This window comes from Triticum aestivum, chromosome 4B (genome assembly GCF_018294505.1).
Source record: "Triticum aestivum cultivar Chinese Spring chromosome 4B, IWGSC CS RefSeq v2.1, whole genome shotgun sequence".
Taxonomy (NCBI): Eukaryota; Viridiplantae; Streptophyta; class Magnoliopsida; order Poales; family Poaceae; genus Triticum; species Triticum aestivum.
This window is the reverse complement of record NC_057804.1, coordinates 579141504-579151555: the sequence shown is the minus strand read 5'-3', so window position 1 is coordinate 579151555 and position 10052 is coordinate 579141504.

Genomic DNA, 10052 nt, shown 5'->3' with positions numbered 1-10052 from the left:
TCCGGGACTCAGAACAACCATCGGTAACCACATACTATTTCCCATAACAACTCTAGCGTCACCGAATCTTAAGTGTGTAGACCCTACGGGTTTGGGAACCATGCAGACATGACCTAGATACCTCTCCGATCAATAACCAATAGCGGGATATGGATACCCATATTGGCACCCACATGTTCCACGATGATCTCATCGGATAACCACTATGTCGGGGATTCATTTAATCTCGTACACAATTCCCTTTGTCCATCGGTATGCTACTTGCCCGAGATTTGATCGTAGGTATCCCCGTACCTCGTTCAATCTCGTTACCGGCAAGTCTATTTACTCGTTCTGTAACGCATGATCCCATGGCTAACTCATTAGTCACATTGAGCTCATTATGATGATGCATTACCGAGTGGGCCCAGAGATACCTCTCCATCATACAGAGTGACAAATCCCAGTCTCGATTCGTGCCAACCCAACAGACACTTTCAGAGATACCTGTAGTGCACCTTTATAGCCACCCAGTTACGTTGTGACATTTGGTACACCCAAAGCATTCCTACGGTATCCGGGAGTTGCACAATCTCATGGTCTATGGAAATGATACTTGACGTTAGAAAAGCTCTTAGCAAATGAACTGCACGATCTTGTGTTATGCTTAGGATTGGGTCTTGTCCATCACATCATTCTCCTAATGATGTGATCCCGTTATCAATGACATCCAATGTCCATGTCAGGAAATTATAACCATCTATTGATCAACGAGCTAGTCAACTAGAGGCTCACTAGGGACATGTTGTAGTCTATGTATTCACACATGTATTATGGCTTCCAGTTAATACAATTATAGCATGAACAATAGACAATTACCATGAGCAAGGAAATATAATAATAACCATTTTATTATTGCCTCTAGGGCATATTTCCATTAGTCTCCCACTTGCACTAGAGTCAGTAATCTAGTTCACATCACTATGTGATTGCAATGAATCCAATACCCATGGGGTTTTATCATATCTCGCTTATGAGAGAGGTTATTAGTCAACGGGTCTGAACCTTTCAGATCCATGTGTGCTTTACAAATTTCTATGTCATCTACCACGCGCTATTTGGAGCTATTCCAAATAACTGCTCTATTATACAAATCCGGTTTACTACTCAGAGTCATCCAGATTAATTAGTGTCAAAGTTTGCATCGACATAACCCTTTACGACGAACTCTTTTACCACCTCCATAATTGAGAAAAATTACTTAGTCCACTAAGGATAACTTTGACTGTTCCAGTAATCCATTCCTGGATCACTCTTGTACCCCTTGACTGACTCATGGCAAGGCAAAGTTCAGGTGCGGTACACACCACAGCATACTGTAGAGCCTGCGCCTAAAGCATAGGGGACGACCTTCGTCCTTTGTCTCTCTTATGTTGTGGTAGGTCCTAAGTCTTACTCAATCCTCAGAACTTATAACACAGCCAAGAACTCCTTCTTTGTCGACCTATTTTGAAGTCCTTCAAAATCTTGTCACAGTGTGTATTCATTTGAAAGTACTATCAAGTGATTTTGATCTATCCTTATAGATCTTGATGCTCAATGTTCAAGTAGCTTAATCCATGTTTTCCTTTGAAAACACCTTTCAAACAACCCTATATGCTTTCCAGAAATTATACATCATTTCCAACCAACAATATGTCAACAACATATACTCATCAGAAATTCTATAGTGCTCCCACTCACTTCTTTGGAAACACAAGTTTCTCATAAACTTTTGTATAAACCCAAAATCTTTGATCATCTCATCAAAGCATATATTCCAACTCCGAGATGCTTACTCGAGTCCTTAGAAGGATTGCTGGAGCTTTGCATACTTGTTAGCATCTTTTAGGATTGACAAAACCTTCTGGTTGTATCACATACAACCTTTCCTCAAGAAAATCGTCGAGGAAACAATGTTTTGACATCCTATCTGCAAGATTTCATAAATAATGCAGTAACTGCTAATATAATTACAACAGACTCTTAGCATCGCTACGAGTGAGAAAAGCTCATCGTAGTCAAATCCTTTCACTTTCCGGAAAACATCTTAGCGACAAGTCGAGCTTTCTTAATGGTGACACTTACCACCATTGTCTGTCTTCCTTTTAAAATCCATCTGTACCCAACAGCCTTACGACCATTAAGTAGTTCTTCCAAAGTCTACACTTTGTTTTTAGACATGGATCCTCTCTCGGATATTATGGCCTTGAGCCATTTGTCGGAATCCGGGCCCACCATCGCTTCTCCATAGCTCGTTGGTTCATTGTTGTCTAGCAACATGACCTCCAAGGTAGGATTACCGTACCACTCTGAAGTAGTATGCATCCTTGTTGACCTACGAGGATTGGTAGTGACTTGATCCGAAGTTTCATGATCACTATCATCAGCTTTCACTTCAATTGGTGTAGGCGCCATAGAAACGACTTCCTGTGCCCTGCTACACACTGGTTGAAGTGATGGTTCAATAACCTCATCAAGTCTCCACCATCCTCCCACTCAATTCTTTCGAGAGAAACTTTTCCTCAAGAAAGGACCCGTTTCTAGAAACAATCTCTTTTGCTTCCAGATCTGAATTAGGAGGTGTACCCAACTATTTTGGGTGTCCTATGAAGATGCATTTATCCGCTTTGGGTTCGAGCTTATCAGGCTAAAACTTTTTCACATAAGCATCGCAGCCCCAAACTTTTAAGAAACGACAGCTTAGGTTTCTCTAAACCATAGTTCATACGCTGTCATCTCAATAGAATTACTTGGTGCCCTATTTAAAGTGAATGTGGTTGTCTCTAATGCCTAACCCATAAATGATAGTGGTAATTTGATAAGAGACATCATGGTATTCACCACATCCAATAGGGTGCATCTATGATGTTCGGACACACCATAACACTATGGTGTTCAAAGCGGTATCAGTTGTGAAACAATTTCCACAATGTCTTAATTGTGTGCCAAACATGTAACTCAGATATTCATCTCTATGATCATATCATAGACATTTTATCCTCTTGTCACGACAATCTTCAACTTCACTCTAAAATTACTTGAACCTTTCAATAATTCAGACTTGTGTTTCATCAAGTAAATATACTTAGAATCTACTCAAATCATTTGTGAAGTAAGAGCATAACGATATTCACTGTGTGCCTCGGCACTTATTGGGTTGGACACATCAAATGTATTACTTCCAATAAGTTGCTCTTTTGTTCCATCGCACTGAAAATGAGGCCTTTCAGTCATCTTGCCCATGTGGTATGATTTGCATGTCTCAAGTGATTCAAAATCAAATGAGTCCAAACGATCCATCTGCATGGAGTTCCTTCATGTGTATATACCAATAGACATGGTTCGCATGTCTCAAACTTTTCAAAAATGAGTGAGTCCAAAAATCCATCAACATGGAGCTTCTTCATGCGTTTTATACCAATATGACTCAAATGGCAGTGCCACAAGTATGTGGTACTATCATTACTATCTTATATCTTTTGGCATGAACATGTGTATCACTACGATTGAGATTCAATAAACCATTCATTTTAGATGCAAGACCATTGAAGGTATTATTCAAATAAACAGAGTAACCATTATTCTCCTTAAATGAATAACCGTATTGCGATAAACATAATCCAATCATGTCGATGCTCAACGCAAACACCAAATAACAATTATTTAGGTTTAACACCAATCCCGATGGTAGAGGGAGCATGCAATATTTGATCACATCAACCTTGGAAACACTTCCAACACATATCGTCATCTCACCTTTAGCTAGTCTCCGTTTATTCCGTAGCTTTTTATTTCGAGTTACTAACACTTAGCAACCGAATCAGTATCTAATACCCTGGTGCTACTAGGAGTACTAGTAAAGTACACATTACTATAATGTATATCCAATATACTTCTGTCGACCTTGCCAACCTTCTCATCTACCAAGTATCTAGGGTAGTTCTGCTTCATTGACCGTTCCCCTCATTACAGAAGCACTTAGTCTCGGGTTTGGGTTCAACATTGGGTTTGTTCACTAGGGAAGCAACTGATTTGCCGTTTCATGAAGTATCCCTTCTTGCCCTTGCCCTTCTTGAAACTAGTGGTTTTACTAACCATCAACAATTGATGCTCCTACTTGATTTCTACTTTCGGGGTGTCAAACGTCGCGAATAGCTCGAGGATCATCATATCTATCCCTGATATGTTGTAGTTCATCACGAAGCTCTAGTAGCTTGGTGGCAGTGACTTTGGAGAACCATCACTATGTCATCTGGAAGATTAACTCCCACTCGATTCAAGCGATTGTAGTACTCACACAATCTGAGCACATGCTCAATGATTGAGCTTTTCTCCCTGGCTTAAGAAACTTGTTGGAGGTCTCATACCTCTTGACGTGGGCACGAGCCTGAAATCTCAATTTCAGTCCTTGGAAAATCTCATATGTTCTGTGACATTTCAAAATGTCTTTGGCGCCTTAATTCTAAACCGTTTAGCATTACGCGTTGAACTATCACGTAGTCATCAAAACGTGTATGTCAGATGTTCACAGCCTCCACAGACGACGCTCGAGGTTCAGCACACCGAGTGGTGCATTAAGGACATAATCCTTCTGTGCAGCAATGAGGACAATCCTTAGTATACGGACCCAGTCCGCATAATTGCTACTGTCAACTTTCAACTAAATTTTCTCTAGGAACATATCTTAAACAGTAGAACTAAAGCGTAAGCTATGATATAATTTGCAAAGATCTTTTGACTATGTTCATGATAATTAAGTTCATCTAATCAAATCATTTAATGAATTCCACTCAGATAGACATCCCTCTAGTCATCTAAGTGATACATGATCCAAATAGACTAGGCCGTGTCCGATCATCATGTGAGACAGACTAGTCCTCAACGGTGAACATCTCCATGTTGATCGTATCTACCATACGACTCATGTTCGACCTTTTAGTCTCTTGTGTTCCGAGGCCATGTATGTACATCTAGGCTCATCAAATCAACCTAAGTGTTTCGCATGTGTAAATCTGGCTTACACCCATTGTATGTGAACGTTAGAATCTATCACACCCGACCATCACGTGGTGCTTCGAAACAACGAACTTTCGCAATGGTGCATAGTTAGGGGGAACACTTTGATAGAGGCAAAGGTGTCCCGATGTTTCGATGAGATGGTGACTATCGTTTTCTGTGGGAGTCGACCTTGACGATCTGACTACAAACGTGCGAGACGTCGCGCCTTAGCAATCGCTAAACCAACTTCCAAGGGGTTATTGACCACGCCGGAGCACGATCAACCTAATCACGAGGGTCTGTTTCCTGCGAGCAAATGAAGAACAAGCAAGAAACGGAGATTGCAATCTGGATATTGCGAATATAAGAGGAAAGCTTTATTAATGAAGGTGGGGTTCTGTAACGTCTTGGTCTGGTCGTTGAACACAAACGAAGTACGCGAAGTTGCAGTTATGGCGAACTTTTAGTCTAAACAAAACCCAAAGTCTAAACGGTGCCCTAAGGGCTGTATATATGGAGGAAGAGGGGGGAATTTCGTGGCCCTTGGTGGAGGGGTCCGAAACCAACCCTATCTCTTGTTTCCCCACACATACGGACTCTAAAAATAGCCTATAATTATGTATTTCGAAATTACATGGGTCTGGCCCAATAAAAAGGTGACACAGCACCTCGAATAGCCTCTGGACGAAATTTATGAAGTGGCATCTTGTATATTTCGTCCAAGGCTTCATGCACTCATTATGGTGGCTTCAAAGTCCTGAAATCATCACTTGTAACTCCGTTCTTGTTTCCCTTGTGCATGACATCATCTCCATTCTTGGTCTTGCTCCAGTGTTCATCCCTCTTATCCATGTCAGGCCCTTCATTTGTAAGGAAAAACAAATGTATCTAATTTAGGCAGCATCATATTATCATGAACATTAGAATCATTACCAAGAAGCGAAAGTACCTGATAATTTAATTGGCGTGCGCGAGCTCTAGTAATTGGTCCACTATATGTAGCAGTAGGGGCTGTGGGTGTAACAATGGTATTGATGTCCTCATCATCCTCCCCTTCTTGAAATGAAGTCGTCCTCGACGGAAGCTCATCTTCCTCACCCAAATAAGGCTTCAAATCTGCAATGTTACAAGTGGGACTAACCCCCAAATCTGCAGGCAGCTCAAGTTTATATCCATTATCATTTATTTTCTCTAACACCTTAAAAGGACCATCAGCACGTGGCATTAGCTTTGATTTGTGCAAATTAGGAAACCTATCCTGACGCAAATGTAACCAAACAAGATCTCCAGGTGCAAAGACAACATGTTTTCTACCCTTATCTCCAGCAAGTTTATATTTAGCATTCATACACTCAATGTTTTCCTTAGTTAACTAATGCATTTTTAAGATCAATTCAGCATGTTGTTTAGCATCAAAATTAACCTTCTCCGAAGATGGAAGAGGCAACAAATCAATAGGTGCACGAGGTAGGAAACCATACACAATTTCTCAAGGGCACATCTTAGTAGTAGAATGCAATGAACGATTATAAGCAAATTCAATATGAGGCAAGCATTCTTCCCAAATTTTCTTATTATTCTTCAAAACAGCCCTAAGCATAGTAGACAATGTTCTATTGACAACTTCAGTTTGTCCATCAGTTTGGGGGTGACAAGTAGTACTAAAATGCAGTTTAGTCCCCAACTTAGCCCATAAACATCTCCAAAAGTGGCTAAGAAATTTAGTATCACGATATGAAACAATAGTATTTGGCACACCATGCAGGCGAATAATTTCACGAAAGAACAAATCAGCAACATTAACAGCATCATCGCTTTTATGGCATGGTATAAAGTGTGCCATTTTCGAGAATCTATCAACGACAACAAATATGATATCCCTCCCCTTCTTTGTTCGAGGTAAACCTAAAACAAAGTCCATAGATATATCCTCCCAAGGAACACTAGGTACATGCAAAGGCATATATAAACCATCAGGATTGAGTCATGACTTAGCTTTTTGACATGTAGTGCAGCGAGCAACAAAGAGCTCAACATCCCGTCTCATCTTTGGACAAAAGAAATGTGTAGCAAGTACGTCATCCGTCTTCTTCACACCAAAGTGTCCCATTAATCCTCCTCCATGCGCCTCCTGCAACAACAAAAGACGAATGGAGCTAGCTGGAATGCATAGCTTGTTAGCACGGAACACAAATCCGTCATTAACAACAAACTTGTTCCATGTTCTACCTTCTTTACAATTCTGCAATACATCTTTAAAATCATCATCATGCACATATTGATCTTTGATGGTCTCAAAACCAAATATTTTGAAGTCAAGTTGTGAAAGCATAGTATAGCGACGAGACAATGCATCAGCAATAACATTTTCTTTACCCTACTTGTGTTTAATGACATAAGGGAAAGTCTCAATGAATTCAACCCATTTAGCATGTCTACGATTCAGTTTAGCTTGACTTTTAATATGTTTCAAAGATTCATGATCAGAATATAACAAATTCTTTGGGCCATAAATAATGTTGCCATGTTTCTAAAGTCCGAACAAGAGCATATAACTCTTTATCATAATTAGAATAATTCAGACTAGGCCCACTCAATTTTTCAGAAAAGTATGCAATAGGTTTGCCATCTTGTAATAACACACCTCCTAATCCAATTCCACTAGCATCACATTCAAGCTCAAACGTCTTATTAAAATCAGGAAGTTGGAGTAAAGGAGCATGTGTCAACTTATCTTTCAACACTGTGAAGGCTTCTTCCTGTGCGGTACCCCAAACAAAAGGCATATCCTTCTTTGTAAGCTCATTGAGAGGTGCAGCAATGGTGCTAAAATCTCTCACAAAACGCCTATAGAATCTAGCGAGGCCAAGAAAACTCCTCACATGTGTGACTGTTTTAGGCTGCGGCCAACTCTCAATAGCTTCAATCTTGGCTTTATCAACTTCAATTCCTTGTGGAGTAACAACATAGCCAAGAAAAGACACTTGGTCGGTGCAAAAGGTGCACTTCCCAAGGTTACCAAACAAACGTGCATCACATAGAACAATAAAAACAGCACGTAAATGTTCCAAATGTTCCTCCAAAGATCTGCTATAAATCAATATGTCATGAAAGTAAACTGCCACAAATCGTCCAATGAAAGCACATAAAACTTCGTTCATTAATCTCATGAAAGTACTAGGTGCATTAGTTAACCCAAAAGGCATGACTAACCACTCATATAATCCAAACTTAGTTTTAAATGTTGTTTTCCATTCATCCCCCAATTTCGTATGAATTTCATGGTATCCACTACGCAAATCAACTTTGGAGAATATCGTAGAGACACTCAATTCATCAAGCATATCATCTAGCCTAGGAATAGGATGACGATAACGAAAGTAATATTATTAATGCCTCTACAATCAACAAACATACGCGAGGTACCATCCTTTTTCGGCACTAGAATAATAGGAACAACACAAGGACTAAGGGATTCGCGTATATAACCTTTGTCGAGAAGCTCCTGTACTTGACGCATAATCTCCTTCGTCTCCTCTGGATTGGTACGGTATGGCGTACGGTTTGTCAATGAAGCACCGGGAATTAAGTCAATCTTATGCTCAATCCCTCGAATAGGCGGTAATCCTGGTGGCACATCTTGTGGAAAGACGTCGGCGAACTCCTGCAAAATGTTAGTGACAGTAGGAGGCAAAGAGGAAGGCACGTCCTCGAATGAAAATAATGCCTCTTCGCACACAAAAGCATAGCAAACAGATTTGCTGAAATCTAGCTCATCAATATCAGATTTGGTGGCAAATAAACATGCACTTTTCAATTTAATTTCAGAAGCAACACTAGATGGTTTATTATTAGGCTTCATTTCTTGCTCAAATTCTTTTGCCACAATCTGATTTTCACTCTTATTCTTCTCCTGTTTTGCTTTATTAGCTCTATTAATATTATCTTTCAAAATGGAATCAGGAGTCAAAGGAAGCAAAGTAATATTTTTATCCTTATGAACAGGAGTATACTAATTGTTTCTGCCATGGTGTACAGAATTTTTATCAAATTTCCATGGTCGACCAAGTATAAGGAACATGCTTGCATAGGTACCACATCACAATGAATATAATCAGCATACATAGAGATACTCAAATGCACACGAATAGTACGCGTTACCTTAACCTTGCCGCTGTTGTGAACCACTGGATGTAGTAAGGATGTGGATGTGGTCTTGTGGTGAGAGATAGCTTCTCCACCATCTCCATGCTAGCCAAGTTGTTGCAGCTCCCTCCATCTATGATGACGCGCATAGAACATTCCTTCACAACTCCCTTTGTATGGAGCAAATTATGCCTCTGATTTTTCTCAACTTGTGTAACCTGCACACTCAAAACATGTTGAGAAACTAAACATTCATACCTGTCAGCATCTTCAGGAGCCATGTATTGCGTCTCATGGTCAGAATCATCTCCACCGTGTTCTTCACTTGTAATAAGAGCCAGAGTCTCCTCATCATAGTCACTAGCGGACTCATACCCACCATCCTCAGTAGCAATCATCACACGCTGAGATTTATATTCTCGCGCATAATGTCCTCTTCCATTACAACGATGACAAATAATATCACTTGTGTGCCCTGTTGCTGCCATGGAAGAAGAAGAGCTCTGTGCAGGCCCAGCAGGTGCGTTCTTGGCAGATAGTGGTGGTTGTGCCTACTTTCTTGTGTCATGGCTGTAGGTGGCATCTATGGAGGTGCTGGTGCAGTGGAAGTAGAAGATGCACGCGGTGTCCATGATGAAGGTCGACCTGCAGAAAAGTTAGTTCGCGCCAATGCTTGTCGATCCTGCACTTCACGTTCAGCTTTACAAGCAAGATGGAATAAACGAGTGATATTAGTATACTCCTTATACTCTAGAATGGTCTAAATCTCTCTATTTAAACCACCCATAAAATGTGCAAGCATAGCTTCATTCTCCTCAACAATACCACATCTAATCATGCCAGTTTGTAATTCCTGATAATATTCCTCTACAGAATTTTTCCCTTGT